The sequence below is a fragment of the Phalacrocorax aristotelis genome, chromosome 2, assembly GCF_949628215.1.
Source record: "Phalacrocorax aristotelis chromosome 2, bGulAri2.1, whole genome shotgun sequence".
Taxonomy (NCBI): domain Eukaryota; kingdom Metazoa; phylum Chordata; class Aves; order Suliformes; family Phalacrocoracidae; genus Phalacrocorax; species Phalacrocorax aristotelis.
Window position 1 is genome coordinate 117,657,105 of NC_134277.1, and position 26,178 is coordinate 117,683,282.

General features: G+C 42.1%; 1 long non-coding RNA gene across 1 annotated transcript; it reads left to right on the top strand.

Moving 5' to 3' along the window:
• The first annotated feature begins 948 nt into the window (after positions 1-948).
• Positions 949-21,652, top strand: LOC142053942 (uncharacterized). The gene is made up of 3 exons (XR_012659384.1): positions 949-1,052; positions 18,165-18,318; positions 20,226-21,652. It is a non-coding gene; the product is annotated as an uncharacterized LOC142053942 (long non-coding RNA).
• Positions 21,653-26,178: the final 4,526 nt, after the last annotated feature.

Genomic DNA, 26,178 nt, shown 5'->3' on the forward strand with positions numbered 1-26,178 from the left:
GAAAGCTCTTGGTCCAAAAATCTTTCTTTTCTCTTCATTGCAGTTCCTAGTACTATTATGCTGCAAGGGTTCTAAAAATCATAAAGTGTTGTGCCATGTCTGTATTTACAATGCCTCATGTAAAAGTGATTACCTACCCATAGATTATATCACAATGGGCTGGGGAGATTGTCTAATTAGCCCATTTTTCTTCCCACCGTACAGTACCAATTTAGAGGGCTCTCCTGCATACACTAAGAACAGGGACATGGCACATAGACACCGTGAGCAATACTGGACCCTGTGTGAACTGCGAGGAGGAATTTGCTCTGGGAATTTAGTTGTGCTGTCTGTAGTATCCATGCATCCTCAGTGAATGCACGACTGCAGCCAGCCTCCCTTAAAAACTGAAACTAGTCCAATACAATCAAACATCCCCAATATACCTAAGAAAATCTGGCAAACTAAATATAAGAAGTTATTTTTATAGCCCTGTTTACAGTCCCATTGTTTATGCAGAAATTGGTCAGCTGAATTTAAATCTTTAAACCCCTAAGTGACATGTGCAATGCTAGCTTGCAAAAAAAAAATGTGTAAAAAAACCCAGTCAGGAGTTGTTACACTTTCCCTTCCAAGCATGAGGTTTGAACAATCTTTTTTAAAAGCACATATAATTGATATCCACTTCTCTTCAAAATCTAAATTAATTTCGTCTCTCTCTAGTGTACCACCACTCTGAATACTTCCATCACAGAGTGGTAAACCAGAAGCTTGCTGTGTTTGCACAAAATAACTGCTGCACTGTGCTGAAAAATATCCAACCTGCACTTCCGCTCAGAGTATGTTGTTTCATGCTGTATGGTCAATAAGTGTATGGATAATCAGGAAGCTTGGACCTCCTGTTACCCAGAGCTGTTTTTTCCTGAACGAAAAAGCCTCTGTAGAAAAACACAATTTTGCACTGATGAAGAAATCGCAGTGTGAACTGACATTATGGGAAGCTGTTTGCCTCCTGGGATTAGATGAGAATTTCTCATGATATAAGGGATGACACTATCAAGCAACATAAATATGTAAGTATGAAACATACTAATGATGTCAATGTCAATGATACAATGATGATTCTGTGACCTCCCATTTGCCTCATTGAAAGAGAACTGCAAAAGACTTCAAAGACTGTTACAGATCCCTGTTAGGTCGGGGTGGAGATTATGTGACGAGTGGCTTTTCCAAACACAAAAGAAAAGGAAATAAATTGAACTAGTGGGGAAGTAAATTGCAAAATATGTTATAGAGTCTCACTGTTTGAACGGTGGTGTGATAAACCAAAGATTTGCTGACACTTCGGGAGCAGCACTGACAAGGTAATATTGGCCTTCCGACCCCAAAAGCGGCAACCTGACCAGCTGGATGTTAATTTATTAGAACTGGCAGAAAAACACTAGGGGAGACAATAAGAAGGGACAAGCATCTTAGTAGAATACTCACCGTAAAGAAAACCAGAATCATGCTTTTTGCAGCCACCGGGGCAGTATACTGGAAAAGAACAAAGATATTGTTGCTCGGGGAGTCTTGTCTTTTCACAGGCATCTTGGCCCACTTTTAAATTGTTGTCATGCAGTGATGTTTGAAACTATCTACTTGCATTCACCTTGAGTGGTTCTTTCCTAGGAGTGAGCCTAAAGACCTTCCTTGTGCAGTAAAGCCTTGTCTTATATTAAACTGTCTTGATCAGGTAGGGGAATGGGACAGAAATATTTTTCTTCCATTCCCTTTTACTAATTGGGTGATCTTTGAACTCAGCCTTGTCTGGGGAGGGATGCAGTAATAAGGGGATAACTGAGGAAAACCAGGATGTCTTCAAATCACCTTGAGACACAAGAATATAACATCATGGCAACAGCCTCCTTGTAGCAAGCACGCTTATTTTTAATATACAGCCTCCTAAAATGACCAGACCTGTTTTTCTTCTCTGCTTGAGCATGCACTTCGGAAATCCTCCCAAGCTGCTTGGACTTTGGGGAAGAGTGGCTGGGAAGTTGCCCAGCGGAGAAGGACCTGGGGGTGCTGGTCGACAGCCGGCTGAACATGAGCCAGCAGTGTGCCCAGGTGGCCAAGGTGGCCAACAGCATCCTGGCTTGTATCAGGAATAGTGTGGCCAGCAGGAGCAGGGAAGTGATCGTGCCCCTGTACTCGGCACTGGTGAGGCCACACCTCAAATACTGTGTTCAGTTTTGGGCCCCTCACTACAAGAAGGACATTGAGTTGCTGGAGCATGTCCAGAGGAGGGCAACAAGGCTGTTGAAGGGTCTGGAGAACAAGTCTTATGAGGAGAGGTTGAGGGAACTGGGGTTGTTTAGCCTGGAGAAGAGGAGGCTGAGGGGAGACCTTATCAGTCTTTACAACTACTTGAAAGGAGGTTGTAGTGAGGTGGGTGTTGGTCACTTGTCCCAAGTTACTAGCAATAGAACGAGAGGAAATGGCTTCAAGCTGTGTCAGAGGAGGTTTAGATTGTATATTAGAAAAAAAATTTATTCTCTGAAAGAGTGTTCAGGCATTGGAATAGGCTGCCCAGAGAGGTAGTGGAGTCGCCATCCCTGGAGGTATTTAAAAGACGTGTAGACGTGGCACTTCAGGGCATGGTTTAGGAGGCATGGTGGTGTTGGGTTGATGGTTGGACTTGTTGATGCTAGAAGTCTTTTCCAACCTTAATGATTCTATGACTTGCTCCCCAGAAGAGCCACCAACTTCCTGACCTGGGACTTTCCCTGAGAGGATGTGGAATAATCTCAGTATTTTGCCATGGTAACTAGACAACACAGGGCTTTGCCAAAATGCGTATGACAACTGAACTGGATTTCTTGGGGTTACCTTGGCACAAATCTCTGAGATTTTTGCTCTTTTTAATGTGTGCTGAACTGGACTCTGTGTCTTTTCTTTGCCTGTTGAAACCACAGCAAAAGCAAATCAAGATATTCCCATCAGATGTGCTGGTAAGCTAAGCACATCCACTCATGAAACAAAGGGGGTCCCAGCTTCACTGTGTGTGCAGGTTCCCCTGACTGTGACTATGCTCTTGCTCTTCATGTGGACACTAATACAATAGATCACGATGTTGACAAGAAACGATAAGGCTTCAGTGACGGACCTGAGATAGTTTGAGGGCATCCACATCCTCAGGACCACTGTCTCAGGCTCTCTGCTGACTCAGGAAGAAAGTCCATGTATCTGGAGTCCCAAAAGATATTTTCCTTTTACCTGTGGAAGAGATTTTGGAGTGAACCATTTCATCATAAAAAGGGTAAGAAAAAATAGAGACAGATTCATTGCATATAATTCTTAGGAGTTTAATAAGCAGCTAAGCACATTACTATAGAATGGGGATCCTGCTGTAACCCATTTTCTGCAGGAAATTGATGATGGTCTAATACAAGGACAGTACACAACATGATGTGTATAGGTAGCAGTGGAATGATCCAGTGATCCAGAGTGCTCAAGATCTGACTCTTCTTTGAGTTACACTCAATTCAATTGCGTGGAAGTTCATGGAATTATGCCAGTGTAAAATTAGTCTGGGATCATAATCATGCAGGGAGACTTTAATTAAGTTACATTCCAAATCAGTACTGAAATCTCTGTAACAAGAAAGTAGTTTTCTGAAAACCGTTTCTCCATGTCAAGACATATCTCCCTTTCTATATATTTTTTTTTCTGAAATTCTGGTTGATTTATATACTGTGTGAATCCTTGTATACTGCACCTATCCTACACAGTATATAAACTGTTAATATTTTATTTTAAAATGCATAGATCCTGGGGCTATGTTTTAGTATCATTATTTATGAGGGGAAGGGGGATACACCTGCATGACTTAAAAGACGGGTGAGTTTCCTGGTACAGTTCACAGCTCCATCCCACAAGCAATTGTGACAGGACATGTGAAAAATGGAATAATTTGCAGGGGGAGTAAGAAATGGTGTTCGGAGGCAAGAGGTGTGGATTAAGCTAATACCAGTGGCCAACACTTCACACTGTGAAACCACAGCCCAAAAGTCTCAGGGAGAGGTTGCAGAGACACAGGACCCTTGGACAGAAAAAGTGCCAGAAGGACACACTTTGAGAGAAGTTTTAAACTCCCAAACTATCTTAGGGATAAGTAAACTATGTGCTAGGGAGGAAGACAGATTTCTATGACTTGGAAGGGTACCCATCCAAAAGAAAAGGGAAGAAATTGGTCTTAAATAATGTCTAGCCTAAGCTGAAAAGAAATCCAGAGGAATCAGGAAACAAACAGTAGACTTTGTTTCATTAGAATTGAACCCTACTTGTGTAACTGTTTTGTGAAACCTTTTGCAAAGTCGCTGTGCAATTCTACTATCAATTGAAGGGGTTACCTTCGAACCCAAAATCCCCCAAAAATTGGAGTTCTGGAAAAGGAGGTATTTGGGGTATTGGAAATTAAAAGTGGCACTTCTGCTCCTGGGACATAGTCTGCATGAACTGTGAAGTCCTGCTTTTTGAGAGGATATAAGAAGATATTCCTGGCCCAAGAGAGACAGCAGAGAAGTTGAAGAAAGAGCCAAAACTATCCCTCCTCAAACCACCATCCAAGGGGCCAAGAAGTCAGTGTCAGGGACATTTAGCAGGGAGACAAGTGACAGGTTCATTTAGAAACATTTTTGAAAGCTCAGAACAAAACAACATTAATAATGGAAAACTGACAGGTGGATTGTGAAGAGCAGAATTATACAGTAACCCAGTATGTTACCAGTAGCTCAAGTATCCGCGGTTGTGTGAAGATTACTTCATTCAATTTCCTTCAGATAACACCCATTCCTTTACATATCTTCCTAAATAAATGGAAGAACTATTTTTCACAGAAGAGCTTGAGAGAAACAAGCAGTAGTTGTGGCCATTAATTTTACGAATGATTTGTTGGAAATGGCATTAAATGGCAACATCAACCCACAAATGAGCTTTGAAATGTTCTTATTCCGAGTCTGTGCAGATGGGCAATTTGCTGTGTAATCAGTTTTCACAGCCACCCTTTCAATCAGGGTCACTTGTCTTACAACCGTGCTCTTGTTTTGCAGGTTTATATTTCACAACATCTCAGAAATGCTTCATGTACAAGTCCAGTGACCAAAAAAAGAGATAACTCAGAAAATACAGCAAGATTATGTCCATACGCACTTTGAATGGCGATTTCAACAAATATAATACTCTGGGAGTGTCAATAAAAGCTAGAGATATAGCTGAAAAGGAGCTATCTAGAAACCAGTACGTGGCAGAGCTTGAGACTATTATTCTAGCTACTCCACAAAGCTTATATTTGTGCAGTAACCCAAGTAAATTACAGCAGTGGTATTCTTCTCTGAATTAAAAAGAAGTCTGTCATAAAAACAGAAGTGTGATATGGCAACTATGTAAATCTAGGACGATGCCACCAAAACACTTTATGGTCCTCCTAGTGTATAGGTACTGCACTGGAGAACATACAGAGATTAACCACCAAAGTGATACAGAGATCAGAGTATAAAACATATGGAAAAATATCAGAGGAACAGAATTTATACAGAGATCACTCACTGGGGACATTACCATTATGCAGAAGTGCATTTAATGAAGTAAGGGAATTCTTCACATTAGTACAAGAAGGTAGAACAAGAAGTAGCAGCCTCAAACAAAGGAAGAAAAAGTTTAGGTTAGATACCATGATTTTTTTCCCTTAAAACAGACAAGCTGGATATTAAAATAAGGCTGCCCAGAGACAGGTTATCTTCTTAGATTATGAGCGAGAGTAGATAAAACTTCACTTGAGAAGGGATGGCACAGCCACACAAGGTAGAGGTATCAGTTTGAGCCTTGCCAACTCTCCTAAACCCATAAGCCACCTCTCAAAGTAGTGGAGAGTGGTGGCACACGTGCCATGCTCCTCAGCCACCCACAGCCTGAGGAAACGCTGGCAGCTGCCCACAGAAGAGTGGTGACACCAGCCCACCAGCAGCTACCGCAGCCTCCATACTGGTCAGGTGAGGCAGAGCCACGCATTTGTGAGGATTTAGATGACTCAGGAGTTTTCTTCTAGTTCTTCGCCCTTGATTCCCAATGGTCTATAAATTGCGTATCTTACTTAGTATATAAAGACTAAGTTATATATCTATTAATCCACTCTGTGATGCAATAAAGCAATGAAAGACCAGGAAGAATGGATAAAAAAAAACCAGCATAATGAAGACTTGCCTGTGGTGCCTATATTGACATTTTTCATGTTGGGATTTCAAAGTACTGTAAAATAGTATAGGAAAATCTTAATAGACTAGGTTTGAGAGCTTCTTCACTGTGAGTTTAGGATGGTCAGATTAGATTCAGGTAGTGAAAGAACATGTAAATAGTCTTAAGAGGAAATGCAGATATTTCCTGCTGCTGTGTACCATTTTCAATTCCCTACACATAAATTCTGAAGGGCTTTTGTAGATCTTCTTTGTCCTTATGTTAGTGTCTATTCACTTACCACAAGACTGCCCCTTTAGTTTTCACAAGTCTAGTTAAACAAAACTCGAAAGGCTGAAGAAACAAAACTTCTGTTGTAGAAACCTCTAGAGAGTACAAAACAGTATCATAATAAGATCTGATACCTCAGACGTAAAAGCTCAACTGTGCCCATTAGAAATCTTCCATTTCCAGTTACACCTTTCAGCAGCCCTTCCTAACCCTGCTGGATGGTAAAATACTGGACCTTAAATGGCTCATTCTGTGTATGGTGTTAGTCCTGGGACTAGAGTTGGTTGTATTTTTTTTGAGGAGGTGGGGAGGAACAAGGCAGCTTCCACTTAAGGAGAAAAAAAGTATTTCTCTGCTAGTTGCTTTTTTGTTGTTGTTGTTGTTTTAACGGCAACCTTTTTGAAGCTACTCTCAGAGGTTCAGAACATTAGAACAAATCCAGGAACAGAGATTAGCAGGCAGGATAGTGCAAGTGAGGCACTAAAAGACACAGGATAAATACAATTTATCACCTGAATTTAACCACAGCTAGAGGGTATCTCTGCCAAGTGTGATTTGATTCATATGGACACATACACATGTATGCGTGCACACACAGACGTGAGCATGTGCATGTGTATATGGGAGAAATTTCTTCTGTGCTTTGTACTGAGGGTATTCGCTGGAAATGATGTATGAAATGAAATCCCCATGCTCGCGGCACGCAGGGAATATCAGACAGAACTCCACAATCACTGCAGAGATGGGCTTTGCTATTGGCAGATCAAATGCAGCCAGAAGAGCAAACCAACCTGAAAGACTCTGGGGAAAACAAATATTTTTTTTTAAGTTATAAAATAACGTTCCCACCATTTTAATATAATTTCTCCCATTTTCTCTCCCTCCGGCATTCCCCTGGGCAGCCAGCTACATTAGCTGGAGCCTTAGAGAGATGAGCCCTCCCCACACAGATTTCCCCTTAAAAGCCCTTCACAATGTATTAAAATTACATTTTGAATAACACTTTCTAGCTTTTTTTATTAATTTTTTAACACGTTTTTACCATCTGAGAGTTTCTTCGTAGCAATAGTAGTGGGCGGTCGTACAGAAAACAAGGGGTTGTGCTCTCGTCTCCTCCACGCTTGCAAGTACCATGCATTTGATGTTGCCTCTTTGAGAATACAAAATAAATTAAACCGTCTCCCAGCTATGCCATGAGTTGTAAGTGAAATCTGTGACAAAAGGACTGGCTTTCCCAGGCCTTCCCATCGGCTGATCCCAAGGTGAGAGTGTGGTAGGAGGGCTGTAAGAAATCCTCCCAGGACAGGAGCCAGTATGGACATACCCTCTTCTGGGGCGGTGGGGCTTCCCTCCACCCATCGCTGATGCTTGAATGCACCTTAGCATTTCTAGACTGCTCTGTTTGTGGTGAGATCATTTCAGCTTGGCTATAGATTGCCGAAGAAGGACGTTTATTTATAATACGCAGTGTAGGAAATTAGGCCATTGTACTTCTGCACAGGGGAAAGATTCATAAAAAGTCACACAGAATTATTCTTATATAAGTGACAATGACATCGTTGTAAGGAGGAAGCAGAACTTTATTTGTCTTACTTAAAATGATATATAGAGCACTTGTCTGTTTATTCCACTGCAAACAGCTTCTGCAAAAACAGCGGTAATTCCCTAGGGGGTTCTGCTGATAGTTATAAGTTACTTGAGCAAAATCTCTCAAGTGAGCTACTGCCTTACAGGTAGCCATTACTCTAGATTCAAAGGGCTTTTTGTTGTTGTTGTTTGTTTGTTGGTTTTTAAAAATTATGTTCCATGTAATATTGCTTTTAAAATATAAATTGTGTCATAACACTGCTACTTTTCAAGTAGGTAAGTATCTGTATCTAAATCAAAGGATGTACTGCCAAAAGAGAAACCAGTCAATAAATTGGCTTCGTAATCAAATCTGGCTCAGGTTAAAGCAAAGTTAGTTTGATGGATTCAGCTGAAACCTAGTAAATAGCAGCCTACATAATTAAGCTGCTCTACCTTCATGTAGTCTCCCTGGAAGCTTATGGGCATCTCAAAGGCACAAGAGTGACAATCAGTAGCTAAGCCGAGGAAATGAACAGGCAATATTGCCCACCCAGATGTTACTCCTTACTCCCCATTACCATTGTCTCACCTCTCAGAAGGATTAGCAGAATTTGTCTTCAATTCTTTGATGGGACCACAACATCTTCCTCTAATTTAAGGATGGATTCTGGGTCTAGAAATCAAATAACTAATATTATGCAATGGGCAAAAATCAACACTGAAACTTTGTCTTGCTCTCTTTTTCTCATTTAGGCAAGCTTATGAGCCTATTGTCTATGAAGTCTCAGCCTTCAGCAGCACATTTAGAGGGTGTTTTTAAACAGATGACAGGGAGAAAAAAATAGAAAAACAAAATAAAAACAAGCTTTGTAGTCTTCACAAAGAGTTTGCATTTTTTTCGGGGAGGGGGAGAGAGGAAAGAGAGTAATAGACTATCTGATGAGGCCAAAAGGAATGGGAATTGGCACTGAAGCTGACATGGGTTTGCACCATATTATTCTTATTAATTAACTGCAATCATCAAACTATTTCTTCAACTAACTCAGCTTTCCAAAGCCCATTTTCATTCTTGATTGATATTTTTCTGGTTGTTCAGCAGGAAAGTGAAAAGTGCAAAGTCTATAGTTTCTTTTTAGTGTTTTAGTCCCAAAAAAGAGGTTTTCAAAAGTCGAAAATGTGTGAAGCTTGGCTTAATTTATTCATTGGGAAAAAAACAAAACCAGATTAATTTCCAGGAAATTAATGCAATGTTTCTAATTTACTTTGAGAAGTCATCATCATTTCTTGACTATTTTTGGTTCTTTGGTGACCCAGGGAAACTCTCTTTCACTATGACAAAGCTTCTTTTTCTGTAAAAAATGGTAATAATAATTACCTGCTTCACAGCAGTGCAGTAAGATTCAGTTAATTAGCGTTTTCAAAGTGCTTTGAGATCCAAGGATGGAAGATGCAATAGAAATGCAAAGTATTATTATTATTCAGAGTTAACAACCAAATTTCAACCATTTGCACTTATCCATCTTAACAGCATGTACTCAAGGGAAGAAAACACATAACTTGTCAGCAGACAGTCCTCTTAATGTGGGTTATAAAACCACCTTCTTGATTACCATCTGGAGTAACATTCACAAGTGAGGGATAGCAGATGTGTGCGCATGGAGAGATGCATCCCACTCTCCCAATCCATTGGACACATCAGTGTTGCCATACTGTATCCATCCAGCCTGGTATTATGCCTCTGACGCCAGCCCTTGATGCTTAAGGGCAAACAAGAGTGACTCTTGCCTTTCCCTCCATCTCTTCAGGAAAAAAAACCATCAAGCAAACTCCCCCTTCCTCCTTCCATTTCCCTCTTTCATAATAACAACAACTCAGCAGCCAACTGTGCAATGCTCTACAGTGGATGAAAATGTCTTCCTGACCCCTGTGTGCAATTAGTTTCCTCCCAGGAGCATGAGATTTGATTACTTTTGCTGTTATCTTCGCTTGTACAGCCACAAGTGTTATTATCTCTTCTCCATTTTTCAGATAGGCTTTTTTTCCCTTGAAGATTAGCCTGAACCTTCCAGAGCCCTTGTGGTGAGGTGCCCCGTGGTGCCCCATGGAGGCGTGCTGCCTCTTGTAGGGGGGAGAAGCATCAGCCTGCAGTCAGCTTTCACATTGCTTCTGGCCCCTCAGACGTCTCCAGAGACCTGCCAGGCAGGGATGGGGATCTCTACGAGGATGTGGAGGAGCTTTGTGAGCGATCTGCAGAAGACAAATTTGCCTGGGTTAAATGAGAAGAAATGGGTGTTCAGACTCTGCCACCATCCTGCCCCTTTTTACAGGATGAGGAGGCAGGAACCTGAGAGGATCCGCTCTGCAATGCTCACCCATGGAAAGCCAGCGCTGAGCACATGTGGCTTAGTGGAATATTAAACGCGTGCTCCTGGTACCATTTTATTTACATACCTTGGGTGGGAATAAACTGAAAGCAATCCTGCCCTCAGGACAGGAATGTCACCCCTTCCAAGCACAACAGAGTGTGCTAAAGGGTCCACCCCACAAAGGAGCACGGGTGGAAAGCAAGCATGCACGGCTGCTAAGGACGGCATGGGCTGCATCGTCAGAAAGGCTTGTGCAATGTTATCTCAAAGTTTGGTGTTTGGCACAGCAGTTCCCAGAGGTGCCATGTCCCAGATGCCATCCATTTCATGGCTGCTCTCTCTGCTGCTCTGTGCTTTATGGGCAGGTGGGGCCAATAAAACACCGCAGCATTCAGCAGGAGCCTTTCTGCTGACACCGGTGGGCTTTGGATCAGGCCTCCCGTGGTCTGCCTTAAGTCAGACACTGACATTTTCGAACTTCAGAGGTGGAAGTGCTGGAAAACTTAACTGAGTGCCTGTGAACTGCTGTAAGAAATGCACTAACAAAATATTTATTAAATGAGACTCTTCCCTATCTTACTTTCAAATTACATTAAAGAGAAAAAGATTTATAAGTGACAGAAAACACTATTAAAGTCAATCAAATGTACACAATCCTCTGGATCCCCAGGACGCCACTCAGGGTACTTATAGGCCATTTTAAGTCAGTGAACCTCCTGTGTTGCAATGGTCTCAAAAAGCAGGAGAAAAGCCTGTTTTGGCCTAGCAAGTCTCTTTGTACTGCCACGTGGGTTTTTGGTGGTGAGCTGGGGTTCAAAGGAGCATGGTGTATCTATCACTGCCATAGTTAATCCTATCATTAGTAGATATAAACAACCTTCTCCCACATTAGCAATGTTTACCTCATATTGCTCCAGCATTCATTTTCACTAATACGATACAAAAATGTAATGATGTATAAGTGTTTTTTAATGTTAAGTAACTGAAAACAGGTGGGTAATTTACCACTGGCTCTATATAGATTGGAGCTGGCATTTCACAAGGAAGACACTGGACTCTTTCTTCTGTGTTTTTCATATATAATTCTTTTTATTTTCCCAGTGTCTGCTGTTCTGTTTATAGTTTATGCCACTAAATCAAAGCCATAAGTGCCACCATTCTTTTGGAGCCAGCAGAATTAAACATTTGTTTAGAAAGCTTTTGGTTAGCCACAGGATGAGTGGGTTTGCTGTGGAGGCAGGTATTGCTTGTATTTGTGTTAAGAGCGAACGTTTTGCTTGTGTAAGTTACTCAGGAACTGGTGTGCGCTCCTGGGACATGATCTCTCTTGGAAGAACAAATCCTAAAATGGAGGAGATAAGATCAGTGCTGACCAATAGTTTCTGTGTTGTAAGATGGGGACGTGCAGGTTTCATGTCAAATTTACCGGATATCCCATTTTTACTTTCACCATAGAGTATGCCCCTATTTATTCATCCCTGTAAATATAGAAATGACCAGAAACCCACACGAGAGATATCACACCATGAAAAATAACCTATAAAAATGTGAACAGAGAGAGTTTCCACCCAGCAAGCAGCCCATCCACACGTGGCTGGTCCCCTATGTAATGGATGGGAAGGGGCTCAGAAAGCAGCAAAGTCAACGGGCTTTGCAGGGTCGTACAGGTCAGACCCCATGGGGAGACACAGTGCTCATGCGTCCGCTCCGCTATACCACACGGCTTCTCATACACAGGGTTGGGCTTAATTTCCACTTCAAGAGAGTTTTGACTCCCAAGCCAGTGTTGCAAGCTTATTTCTTTTTATCTTTGTTCCTTTTTTAGAATTCCTTTCTTTGAAACGTTTTGCTTAGTAGTAATTGCTGCTAAAATTTCACAGAACATTTGCAAAAGTGACAGCCTAATTCTAGAAAATTTGAAACATTTAAAAGGCATTTGTACAGAATTTTGGTGCTGAAAAGCTTTGTTGGTGAAGTTTTGTTCACTGAAGTTAGCTAGGTGATTTTTGCAAGGCAAAGGCCTTAAATTTGAGTATGCTCGGCTTCCATGCATTTCTCTGCTATATTTGGCATAAGTGGAGGAAAAATTGTATATCAGAGATTCTGCTTTAAGGCACCGGATGGAGATTTCAAAGGCCTTAGAAAAGGTGTAGAAAGTGTTTGCTGAAATTTTAAAAATTTCCAGTGAAAACCCTATGAAGAAACCCAGTATCTTGTAGCTTAAAATGGTTATTCACAATTGCTTTTACACTAAATCAGGGCACTAATTAGCTCTTAGTGTGGCAAAAAAAAAAAAAAAAAGGCATTTTACGGAGTGTCCCTGTTTCCTACTAGATGTTTCCAGGCAGGCTGCTGCTTTGTGGGGATCGGAGGAGTCTTCCCATGAGGGGCTTCCCGCAGCCTTCTCCGGGGAAGTCCGTATGCCCACGGCCACTGTGTGCACATCCGCTCTGGAGAATTTGCGAGCAAGAAGGGCAACAAAACCAGCCATGTGTGAGAGTGGCCACGGATATTCAAAGCATCTCTCCTTTTGGGATAGTGGAAAAGAATGCACAGCTCCGCAGTGCTGGTGGGGGCTGCAGGTCGCTGCCAGCCACCGAGCCTGCATGTGGAGCTGTCGGGGAGCAAAGACCGCCGTCCCCACTCCCAGCCCAGCTTACAGCTCCGTTCCACTTCCAGCCCTCTCCTTTCTTTCCTTTGGGCTGTAGCCTTTCTTCTTTATTTTCCTTTGGGGTTGCAATTTTTCCCGGTTAGCCACAGACAGTATATAAAACACATTTTACTAAAGTTCTTCCAACAAAAACTTCATTGAAACAACTTTTAAAGTTGTGAAAAAAATAACAGGAAATTCACACTTAGGCCCTTGAGGATGAAACATGACATATGTCTTCCAACACATAGGCACAATGGGGTGCACTATAAAAGTAAATAAGGATCACACCATGGTGCCTAGCTGTTGGAGGACATGCCTTTTGCCATTAAGTTATCATTTCCTTACTTTTTTGTCCAAACTCCCATGTACTTTTAATTGTTGACTCCAGTGACTAAATTAATCTTCTTTCTTTTATTTTAATAAAGCAATGTGTGACCTGCCTTAAGGTTAGAGACTAAAAATTAGCACAAGCATTAACATTTAATATACCAACCAAAATGAAGATTTACATTGCAAACGGATAGGCAGTCTAAATTTAGGCTGCTCACAAAATGAGGCTATACACAAATGTATTTCATTAATTATATATGTCTAGGAGAACTTAAATACAGCCAACATTTATGCATGCTGAGTACATGTGCCAAAAACGTTATAGTCTTGTATGGCAAATGCAGTTTTAATTTGCATGTGCAGTGTGTTTTTTCAATGAAAAGGGAAAAAATTCCCTAAAAACTGCACATGCTTTCATTCTCCATTTAAAATATTGGCAAAGCAGATCTTCACAGTAATAATCATAGACTTCACTATTAACAGCCAAGATGTATTTCATTCATTTAAAAGCTTCCCTTGTGAAATATTAGCACCCATTTGGACCCTTTTCATTCTCCAAAATGATCAGCTCTTGGGATTTCCTACTCTTTGGGGGTTCTGGTGCATTTTTAAAGCCAAGTCATTCCTCAGAATATGATAGAGAGGTAGAAATACTGTTAACCGTGGTGGTTCATTGGGTTGTTCTCCCAGACAACAAAATAGGACACAGCCCATTGATAAAGTCACATTACTTATTACTGGAACACATTTGTGAATCTTGTTTTAAGAGACCCATTTAGAGATGAAAGTGTGTACCCCAGAAGCCTCAGGCTTCTGCAGCAAATCCAACTTTGGTATGAGAATAGACCTCCTGGCTCTGCAGAGATTCACTGCACCTTGCTGTTCCTGCTAACCCTGAATCCTTACAGGCCCCATATTTTCACCCAACACTGAAACAGCAACTTACTTTTGAGCTAAACTGAGGCAGTACAGAATGACCATCACTGTCAGATTAAAAAAAGGTATCTCCACATTCTTACCTGACCATGCCCATTTTTCACATATCAGAAGGGGTTAGCCATTGAAGTGAAGACCAGTCATCTGTTGCTAGTTCTGGGGTACTTACCCTGATTGATGGGCTGGGCATAGGTGTGCTGCGTTCATAACTAATTCGTTTTCCACACCTGGGTCCAATCTGCAAAGGGACATACAGTTCCACTCAGTTGGGGATTAGGAGCTAGAAAGGAAGAAGACTGACAACATCAACTAAAGGGGAACATAAATGTACCTGTGAATTGTGGAGTAAACAGCTGCTGAGTGATTAAAAGCTAAGTAAAGCTGAACCACTTAATCAGTTTTTAAAGCTGTTTGTTGCAAGCGTCTTGCAAAGTGACAGATTTTTTCTGCTATATAACAAAACATAAAATGAAAGGAACCTTTCTTCCTTCGTGACAGCTTAAAAGTGCTGTGCTGTCTTTTTTTCCCTCAGACTCTGAAGTATTGTCACTTCAGGAGAATAGCTGTGCCCAGGAGGGACCAGCACGTGAGAGGGGCCCATCACCTCCCCACTGGCACATTGCATTGCCGAGACCACACTGATGAGATTGGCCCTACAGCAAAGGAAACTGGAGGTTAAATACCGGTGATGAAAAATTCTCAGGGTCAAGTCTTTTATGGGAAAGAATGTTACAAAAGTGTGCCTGAAGAGAGGGATGCCCACGCTAGCACAGACAGACTGCGCTTCCAGTGATGAACACATGCTTCTGAAAGCCACCCCACACGTCGATGCTACCCCTAGGGCAAGTGTCTGCTATAACCAGCAGATTGCAGTCTAGCCCTGAATGGCTACAGTAAGTATGCTTTCTGTTTGACCCAGAAAAGTCCTAGGACCTTTTCTAGCTTCTGTACTATGTACAGAGGAACCAGGGCTCTCACCACTGAATTACTACGGAGCAGAAGAAAGTTGCCCATCAAAACTGAGAAATACCAGACACAAGAGCTACCACAGGCGATCAGAGAGATGATTGCGTAGACAGAAACAAGGTTTCTAAACTATATCCAACATCCTTTCTATTGCAAGCTCTTTTTGTCCATTCCTGAGAAATTATGCAATAGGGAAAGACTTACAGACCTGGTCCCTTGACTCTCAGGTTGGTACAAAACACCGTCCACCAAGGGAGCAAAAGCCATCACCTGTCTTTGGAGGATGGGAGCACTTTTCCACAGGAAAAGAATGGTGGCACTGCTTTATGCTTAGGCTGTCAGAAGAAAGCATGTGCCACCAAGAGCAACACAGAGCCAGAGGCTAGGGCTGAGTGGCATCTGCTTATCATTTTGGCCAACTCCATAGTAGCTCTCCCATGGTATCTGCAGAGGAAATGAGTGTATCTAGGAAAGCGGCTAGGTCTCTAAAGAAAAAGAGTTTGCTGTTCTTATGTGAGGCTGTTTCTTGGGAAAGAGATAATCAGAGCAGCTGAAAGTTCAGAAAGAGAATCATGGGCCGTGAAGGGTCCTTCCTGAAGCTACTTGGAAGTCAAGATGCTGGGAGCCAATAGTTGACATTTCTATCTTATTGCTAGCAGATGCTTAGCAAGGCTTGGTTTGACAAAGGGATGAGCATGAGATAAAGTAATGGGAAACTGTCCAAAGGAATTTGAAGAGACATTTGGAGCTGGAGTGACATGGCACTTTCTATTTAAGAGGAGTTTTGATCAGAATCCTTTCTGAATCAGTCTTCAGGGCTGATGTTTGAAAAAGTTTGGAACCGTACTTTTAAGTTTTGCTTCAAATCAGCTCCAGGTCTGAACAAGTATACATCAAGAACCTTTACACAGACAAACTTTGCTGAGTTCTGTGTTGAATCTGCAGTGCTGTACGGCGCCAACATTTATTAGTTTCTCATTCATACCATCTCTTAAACTTGGGACATCTTTCTCTTGGATTGACAAAGCTTCTACCCCCTCCTTCAAGCCTCTCCTTAAGAAAAATCTCCAGTTTGCTTTTACAAAAGTTAAACAATAGCAAGTCAGGAAAATAGGTAGGAATACTCAATATATATAACTGGGCCTAGTATAAAAGTCCTTGTACATACTCCTGAGAAATAATATGCTGTATTCTCGTCTCCCAGACTTTCATGCATTACTCATCTGCCTGAATTGTATTCCTTCTACACATTAGCATCTAGCTCAGTGACTCAGGGTTTTCTGCTGTTTTGTAACAGCTGGATATGAAGACCGTATTAGAAGCAAAGTACTTGCACAGCGTAGCAGCCTTTCAGAGGCGGCGCGAGGTGGGACTGGGCTCTAGACCTCACAGTCCCCCTGAATGGAAGAGCTGGGTCCCTGAGAGGATGAGAAGAAGGATGCTCTGCCAGTGTATCTTTCAGGAGTAGCATGAAAGGCTGAACCTGCAGGTGGGGCATGGGAAGGGCTTTACCTCCATGACTGCCAGCATACTTCTCGTAACCAGATGCCTCACAGGGCTCGCCCTGCTCACTTAACCTCTGCCTGGTATTTATCTATGGCTGGAGAAAAGGATGGGTCCCTCTATTTTTAGCTCCTCCTCTTCCTCCTGTGGCACTGCAGTGGCTTCTTCCTGTCCTTGCTGGAACCCTGGAGCTTTAACAGCTGAGTGTCTGCTGGGTGCTTCCTCAGAGGTGATCCATCACCCTACTCCACTGACCTCTCCTCCCACCCCTCCGCCTGGCTTCACGGCCGTCTCTCAGGCAGCTCCTGCCTCTGTGCTCTGCTGCTGTCACCTCAGTACTTTATCTCTTTCTGTGGATGGTGGCTGATTATGAAGAGCCCCGGCTGCTCTTTCCTCTGACCTCAAGTTGTTTGTGGGTTGAAGAGTTGGTCCTGCCAGATATTTGGCTTTGCTCCCAAGAAGACATGCCTTCGCTGGGACCTTTTTCTAAAGAGTTATCAGTTTTTATGCCAACCTACTGTTCTTATATTCTGAATCACTGACCAGCTCCCCACAGGACGTGTGGTTCTTCAGGTAGAGTGGGATGAGTACAACAGCCCCAGATGGTCTGACTGCATCCCAAGCATGGTAATGGAATATTAGGACCGCTCTATAAAACTGCAAAATAAATAAGAAACCAGGAAATTATATTGACTTCACATTCAATATCCCTTTCATGAACTAGGTCTCTTGTTTTATAACCCAGTACACAACTTGTCCCTATAAATATCTTTGTGATCTAGTATGAAAAAAGTGTATGTCAGAGACATGAGGATTTTGTCTTCCTTGTAGCTCACCAACAAAGTATAATTTACAACGACAGCAGCATTGTCATACATTTAAAGCAAGCAGTCCTTGTAGTCTGCAACTTGTGATGGTAAAATACAAGTGCTGCCAACATATTCTCTACCGTATCAGCGTGCAGGCTGCAGCCCCAGCCTGTGCAGTGGGGAGACCAAGCACGAGAGGCAAGAGGGAAACAGTGCAGGATTGCCGTGTCCGTCCTTGGACTAGACCGGTGTTCACAACGCCTTTTGTGTTCTCTTCCCCAGTCCCTGAGAGTTGCTTCAAGTTTTAGGAGGGAGATGTTGGGATTGATATGGCTGCAATGATAGCTCTGTGTGCTGGGTATTAACGCACATGTTATCATAGATACCTCAGGTTTTGTTGCTACCATAAGTGCTCTTTCAAGAAGTTATTGATGTTTACAGGTGTGGCCTTGCATACAGAGTTTTAGGCCATCGGTGGTCTTCTCTATTAGAAGACATAAACGATAGCTTCGAGTAACAACAAATTAAACACTTTCATTCCTGTTTTAGCCCCATGCTAATCGTCTACAATGTTGTGAGAGTCTCTGCTAACAGACTTCCAACTGTTAAAAATATCTGTTCTGCTTTTTGGGAGCTGCTCACTGAAAATGCCTGTCTTCATGGAGACCTTTAGGAGAAACCTTATAACTTCATTGTTGCCCAGGTTTGTATTTGAACATCAAGCTAAGAAGGTTAAACTATGCACAGATTGCAACTCTGCACAGATTTAAGGCTGGAAAAATAATAGCTGACTCATTAAAAAGCTTAATTCAACTCTATCAACAGGAGAACTGGGACGTATCGTTTCTTTCTGGAGCTTCTTTCTGAGCTCCTGTGCAGACAAGGCAATTTTCTCTCACACTGGAGCACAGGTTAAAATTTGTTCTTGCCTGTAGTAGCTGGATGTGAGCTCTGTATTACAAGGTCTGTATTAAAAGCAGTCACTCTGGAGTGCTAGTCTTGTTGGAAGCTTTCAGAGAGGGCTGGGCAGGCAAACTTCAGAAAACTAATATAAAGAGCAGAACACGCACCTAGAAATTTCTGTTTAACACTATCAGAGTGCCAGGTCAGACTATGAAGGAGAAAACTTTCCTTTGGAAAGAAGACCTGATTTGTCAGGCAAAGACACTGAGAACTGCACAGCAATGCACCCAAAGGGAGCTTGGTGCAGGAGAGCAGGCCAAGGGAAATCTGTCTCCCCCAGCAAGGATACCGGTACATGGTGCAGCTGCATCACTCTTATCTAGCAAAAGCCTGATGGACTAATGCCAACAGTGGCACTCAAAACACTGTCTCTTCAAACGCTCCTGTTTCTTTGCTTGTGCTCTGGACTGTTTTTGTTATGGGCTATTGAGAAAGAGGAAGAAAATGCATGAAATACTTAAAACATAGTCTTGCTGAGTTGTGAAGGAAAACAGCATTGTTAAACCACATTTTCCTTTTTTTTTCTCCCACCTGTGTTTGTCTTGTCTATTTTGACCGTAGGTATCTGTGGAACAAGTCCCATCTGCTAATCTGTTTTGACATTTCATTGTAAAAAAGAACCCTTTTTTTTCACTGGCTCTTAGACACTTTCTTTACTACACACAGCTAGGAATGAAAAAGAGAAAGCCATGTTCACAGAACTTTTGGTCTAGTTAGCATCACACAGGAATTTACTAGATCAAAGCAAATTCAATACTCTTTCTTTAATTTTTTAGTCTGTTTCAGTAGAGATGGTGCAATGTGAGCAGGCGTCAGTGTGACACAGCGGAAATTTAAAGATGAGAAGTTGTAAAGATAAACTGTCTTGACAAAGAAGGTCTGAGGGAGTCTTTATTACCTCAGATATTCCACGAGAAGTGGGATTCACCCCACCTGACTCTCAGCACTTATGCTGTAGGCACTCTGGCTATGTAGGCACCCTTTGGATTTAAAGGAAGGAAATAGGCATTTCAACAGTATAGTTCACTGTCCCTGTTTTTGATGTCTGCCTTAGGGACTGTAATTTGGATAGTTTTTCCTTCTTAAAAAGTGGGTCTAGACATCTAGTTCAGACCTAGATGTTGAGACTGGGAATATCTAAAGCTGAACAAAGAAGTCTTGCTCCAGTAATGTATGTACCAGCCCCTGTATAATTTGGAAGAACATGTGTGAGTTGTGGGAAGGAAGACTTTGGAAAAGAAACCATTATATCAACCTATATGTCTGCTGTGAGGATGCCACAGACGAGGCTGTACAATAAATGATACTGTTATGGTATCCATATGGTACATGAATATGATGCCAGTGAGATCCACAGAACACAAGGAAATGTGATTAACTTCTGAACACAATAACCTGGAAGAGGAGCAAAAGAGCTGCACAATCCACTCTCTAGGATTATCTTGGCATTGTTCTAATGGTCCCCTGATATTTCTCAGACCTTGATTACATCCTTGATCTTTTGTGCTCTCCCTCTTTCCATGGCACGTTATAGTCATTGGTCTTCTGCTATTATATCTATAACATGCTGCAACGTGGTGAAAAACTCTTTTGGCCTGAGTGAAGCAGATGTTCTGTTGATCCTTCTGGGTCACCTCTTGATTGCAGGGCTGGGTGTCTGCTCTTGGAAAAGGCTGGACAGAATGATACTGGTGATTCATTCGATGTTCCTAGCTCCTGATGTTCCTAGCTCCTGGAAGAGAGGACAGATACCAACCAAATATTGCCCTCATGGTCCAGCATAGACATTGTGACAGGTAGTGCTCATGTCAGCAGAAAAACTCAGCCTATGAACAGCAGGAAAAGGATAAACAATCATGTAATGTCTGAACGTGTCAACTCCCGGAAGGGGAAAAATATAACAATGCTTGCAGAGTCTAAGCACACGGAGCTGCCCACTGGAGAGAAGGCTGCCTACCAACAGGCTGTTGACAGATTTGGAGACTCAATTACCATGCATGGCAGAAGAAAGAAACTAACCATTTGCAGCTATGCTATTAGACTGATGACCAATTAGATCCCATCTGGATTGTATAACAGCTGCAAGATATTTCCAACACTAGTAAGTCATGATATTAGGCCGAAGAAGTATGAACAAGTGCTGGCAACGTACAGTCTAAACCATTTTGACACCAGTGGGAAATGCACATTACTGAAGAGAAACCAATAAACATGAGCCATTATCACTTGACTTTTTCAGACAATATGCTAGGGAAAAGGGGAAGGAGGTCACCTACTGCTGGGTCACTGGTAGAGCAGTGCATAGGTTTAACCACAGCACAACACCAAAATGAACTTGAGAGAGGAAGCACGGCCCAAGTCAGTGTTCTAGCAGCTGATACGGACATATTTCCCAGACATGGGCAGCTTGAGGGCAACATGAATTTAGATCACCAAGTGAAGCTCTTGGAAAATGTGAAAACGCAGGATCCCATTGGCTCTGGTTAAGCTTTTGCAGAAGGAAGCAGCAATGCCACAAAGATACTTTGTACAGCCACGAAGATTAGCAGAGCACAGATCAGCAGCCCCAGGACGGTGCAGATACTTAGAAACAAACTGAAAGAAACAATTGGAAAGAAGCTCCTCTCCATTACTGTCTGCTGAGAATAATGTCTGAGTTATCAAAGGTGGAAGTGTACCACTGGTGCAGTCAGAAACCTCCTCTGGCACACTCTTGAGGGAAGGAGAGTGAGATTAGCCATCCACCTACCTGACCATGTTCTGTTCACTTTTTGGCAGGGTGTTGCCAGGCAAGACCTCTGCAGACACGTAACTGGACCTAGAGCACTTCCAATAGAACCTGCACAGAAGAAGCCGCAAGAGAATTTGAAGGAGGCTCCAGGAAATCAATATATGTACATGTGGCTGTAATGTTAGCAGAACTTGCTCCATCTCTCTTATTAGATCTCTTAATCAAAAAACAGCTTCATTTTGATAGTGTGAACCTTTTATGTGATATTACCTATCCAGCAATACACAGGACAGGCTAACCAAATACTGTTAAATGGGTGTAAATGTTTTTCTGGCTTCTAATAAACAAGTTTCCAAATTGTGGCATGTGGTACCGATAACAGGTTACACTTTATTGGCTTGTATTCCTTTTTTTCAGCTGCTGATTTTCATTAAAAGAAGGCTAAAATATATTAATTACTTCCCTAATATTCCTGTAATTGCTATTGCTTTGCCACAGGGAGGATATATGATAGGAAGTGGAAGAGGAGGTGATCTTTTTAGATGGGAGAATGGGAAGGGAGGTGTTCATCAGTCAGTCCTTCTATTAAGATGTGATCCCAGATGATAAAGAAGTTTAAGGACCCCTGCTGCTTTAGCACATCTCCGTGTTTTTGTTATTGGAGCTAGAGAATGAACTGCCAAGCTCACAGAGAGATTGCATTGTCACTGAGCCGGTCCCTTACTTTGACCAGTTTTACATCTTTGTAACACTGCTGATTTAGGCAGAACTGCCCCCGATTTCCACCAGGATAAAGAAAGGGGAACTTTGTCACCCTGCTTTTATGGAAATTGAAGCCCAGTAATACCTTTCAGTGCTGATTTTATTTCTTCAGAAGGCAGTGATACAAAGCCATGGTAGCACAGAAGGCAATAACCCTCCTGTGGCATGAGCCATCAACATCAAATGCTTCTGTCTGTCCTCACTAGTTTGTACTTCTCCATTCTCTCCAGGAGGAGTTACCTTGCTCCTGACTAGGTTTTGGGCTGGACTGTACAGGCACCTAGCAAAGAGCATGACATGTGCTTCTCACTCTTAAGGCAGCAGCTCGCACTGCCGTCTCCTGACATTCACAGCCCCCCACGAGTGGTGCAGCCTTCTTGCTTGGTGTACAGCACTGCTGGTGGGTTGCAGAAGCTGCAGTCCTGAGGTGTGTCACTTCAAAATTCATCCTTAGCCTCATGTCTTGGAGTGTAGCTGGGTTGAAACAGTTCACAAAAGTCTGGAGTCTCTCTTATTGGCTTACAAACGGTCATTATTGTGATTTAAAGGTGGTTTAGCTGGAAGGTTATGCCAATAAACCTTCATTGAACATTAACAGAGGAAAAGAAAACCTGCTTATTTGGGTTCTGTCTATTGAATATGCATATTAAGAAATTTTAAAAATCTTTTCCCCTTTTTCTATACATTTATTTCTGATAGTGATGTTGATTTCTGATGGCAATAAAAATATAACTGATTATAGCTTTTCTGCATGTGTAAAAAGTGCAATGCAGTTTTGTAGGTGTGCTTAATCTGTTCCTCTCACTTCTTTCACCAGCCCGCTACATCTTTGTGCGTGGTGAGCTCCCTGGAACAGGAGCTTTCTCTGTATTTACAACTGTGCTTCACTTCTTTAAAAAAGGAGTTATTAAGTAGCACAGCTGTGATATAATAACAAATAATAAGGCCAGGCTTTGGAGGCCCTGGACCTCCAGGGCTTTCCTCTCAACCTGTGTTCAGCTCATGATGTTAAATTGCCTGAGACCTCACCCATTGTCATAACTCTAAGACAAAGCCTTGTTACTCATAAATTAATTTATAGATAACAGCTATTTGAGTTGTGATATGAGACTACCAAAACTGCTTTAGAAATGTAGGCATATCACAGAACCAGGGCAGTTTTGAAAATCCTGCCTTATTGGCAGCTTTTGTTTTGTTTGTTTATACTTCTTTCAATACTAATCTTTACAAATATTGTACACCCTTCTGGGCACATTATTCTTACTATGCCGGTACAGAGACCAACATAGCAGTGAGCCCTCTTCATGTTGAGAAATACTGGGCACAACTTAGGAAACAATAGACCTAAGGGAAATCATACTACCAGTAAGTGGATGCCCGCGATCAGGTAATTCAGTTCCACTTGTGACCCTTAGCTGCAGCTCAGGCACTGGTTTTTATGCTGTGGCTTCAGGGGGGTCAGGGAAGTGCTCTTAGAGCATGAGACTGTGCCCAAAGGCCAGATACCTCTTTCTGGTGGATGGGTGTCAAGGTTTGGAAAGGAGAGCAGTGACCTTGAAGAGGACCCCAGATGGCTGCCTGATTCTCTCAACTGAAAACAGGAGACCTTTTGAAGTTTCTCACTGTCACTCATTTTAATATCTAGGTATGTTTTGATTCACTTCCAAATCAAACAGCATAACAATATTCTGGAAATTAATAAATGTGAAAGCAAGGGAAGCTTCTTGGCAAAATACTGTGCATACCTATTGCATGGCATAAATAATACATTGTGATAATTAATAATGATAAATAATAAATAATGCAGTCAGTTGCACACTGGGGACTGTGGATAGACCTACATTTATAAAAGTTGAAATTCTAAGATAAAATGTTTCAAACACTGAGCTGTGACACTTTGTGTTATTGCACAACTAAGACCATTTTAGCATTTAGTAAGATATTTGGTCGTCCATCTTGTCCTTAAGAGCCTAACACCCAATGACACCAATGACAGTTACATGCCTGCATACCCTTGAGCATCAGGTTTACATGTCTGCAAATCAATTCCAGTGACCTAAACCGCTCCCACGAAGAAGGAGTGGGCATACAATTGCACCAATAGCCGGGTGTGCCATTAGAAGTAGGGGCATAGAAAAAGAGCACTGACGCATCTGAAAAACAGCCATGGAGCATTTGAAAATCTGTTGTTACAAAAAACATACTTAATATTTACCTTCCTATGCCATTCATAGTCCTGTGTTGCCTCTCCTCTTTCATGGGACTCATTTATCGGTCCTGCATATTAACCCCTGCTCTAATAGGAAGTGGGAGAGTTGACTGACAGTTCATTGAACCCGATACATCTTTGGGGAAAAATTGAAGAGGTTAATTATAATATCTCTTACTGTTTTAGTATTTCAGTGAGCCACAGTGTAAATATAATGTAAGCCTAGAATGGGAACCAATATTTTCCTGACACCTCCCCAAGCAGGCACTCCAGATTTTATGATGCTGAAGAGTCAGAGAATTCAGATCCTATTCCTCTGTATAGCAAAAGAGGGACTTTCAAACAGAAAAATAAATTCTTTGGCTTTAACAATATATATTTTTAGTTAACTTAGCAGTTTCAAAGTCCCTGCTTTCCCATGAATTCAAATGGGAGCTGAATTCTCTGAGTTCTGCTCTGCTGCAGACTGTCATGTTGGCAATCTGTAAGTCACTTATTTATTATTTTTCACTGTAAGTGCAGCACCTTTTTGAGTGATTTGATTTTTCTGTCAATTATATATAGTGGTTAGAATGGCCCTTGTATTCCACTGTTATTTCTTTTTAAGATACATTGCTTGGGCCTCCATTCAGCCAAGTACTTAGGCAGGTACCCAACTTAAAGTGCAGCACCATCAACACTGAGTCATCTGCCTTAAATCAGGCACTCTAGCTAAACCAGGATCTTAATTAGGCAAATACAGTTTTAAGGACTCCTTTGCCTTTTGTCATGAGGCATAATCCACAGTCATCAATGGAAAGTTTGCTTGAGTGCAGACTTTGTCCCTATTTCCAAGGCACAGATCTCCCCAGTGATGCTGTTTTATCATGTGTTTTTATCGCTCCATCCCTAATGTCTTTCACTGCACAAGAAGAAGAGAAATGAAAGGAAAAATGCAGAGACAGGAAGGTGGCAATTTAGGGACCGTGCATCTGTGTGACAGGCATCCTAAGGGAGAAGAAAGAAAAACATTTAGGAAGTTCTGTACAACCACTGCTCAACTACAAGACCAACCCACTGCAGGTAAGAAATGAGAAATTTTGAGGGCTACTGAGCACTGACTCTTCACAGTGGATCAATGCTCAAAGTTATTCAGCACAGGTGTTTTTGTAATTGTGACACATTGACAAAATTCCATGTTCACTGGCCCTCAAGCACCTCCCTCCCACCTGTGCAGTGGTCTGGTATTAGTATGCTGCGGGTGTAATGAAAACCATATTATCAGCTGGGCTGTGTCAAACCCTGCATTTTCTTCATCTTGTGCATGCTTCTCTCCTTGCCTGGGCATTGGTCTGGGCGTTCACAGCTTATACACATGTTTTGAAGGGAATCAGATGGTTGTTATTGACCTCTCTGTGTGTGTGTAGTATCTCTACAGAGCTAGGAAGTTATTTTTTCTGCATTTGTACTGTGTGAACTCCTTTTTTCCATCCCAATTCCAGGTTAGGATTCCAGGTAAGGAGGTAGTGGATGCACATTTTGCAGGGGAGAGACACAAGGTACTGGCAGTCCAGGCAGATTTCCATACAGGCTGAGAACTCAGGCTGTTTGCAGAGAAGGGAAGCTCAAATTTCTGTTTCTTTCATGTGGCAGTTGACACAGCATCTCTTGGTCTTTGACCCAAGGTCTCCTAATATCCCTTTAGTCAGACAGGGGATGGGGGTGGAGCGGGGAGGGGCAGGAGGGGACAGAGAGAGTGACAGGAAAGGAGGGAGGGAGGGAGGGAGGGAAAGGAGGAGGTGGAGAAAGAAGGAGCAGGTGGGAGGAAAGGAAAGGAAAGGAAAGAAGGAAAGGAAAGGAAAGGAAAGGAAAGGAAAGGAAAGGAAAGGAAAGGAAAGGAAAGGAAAGGAAAGGAAAGG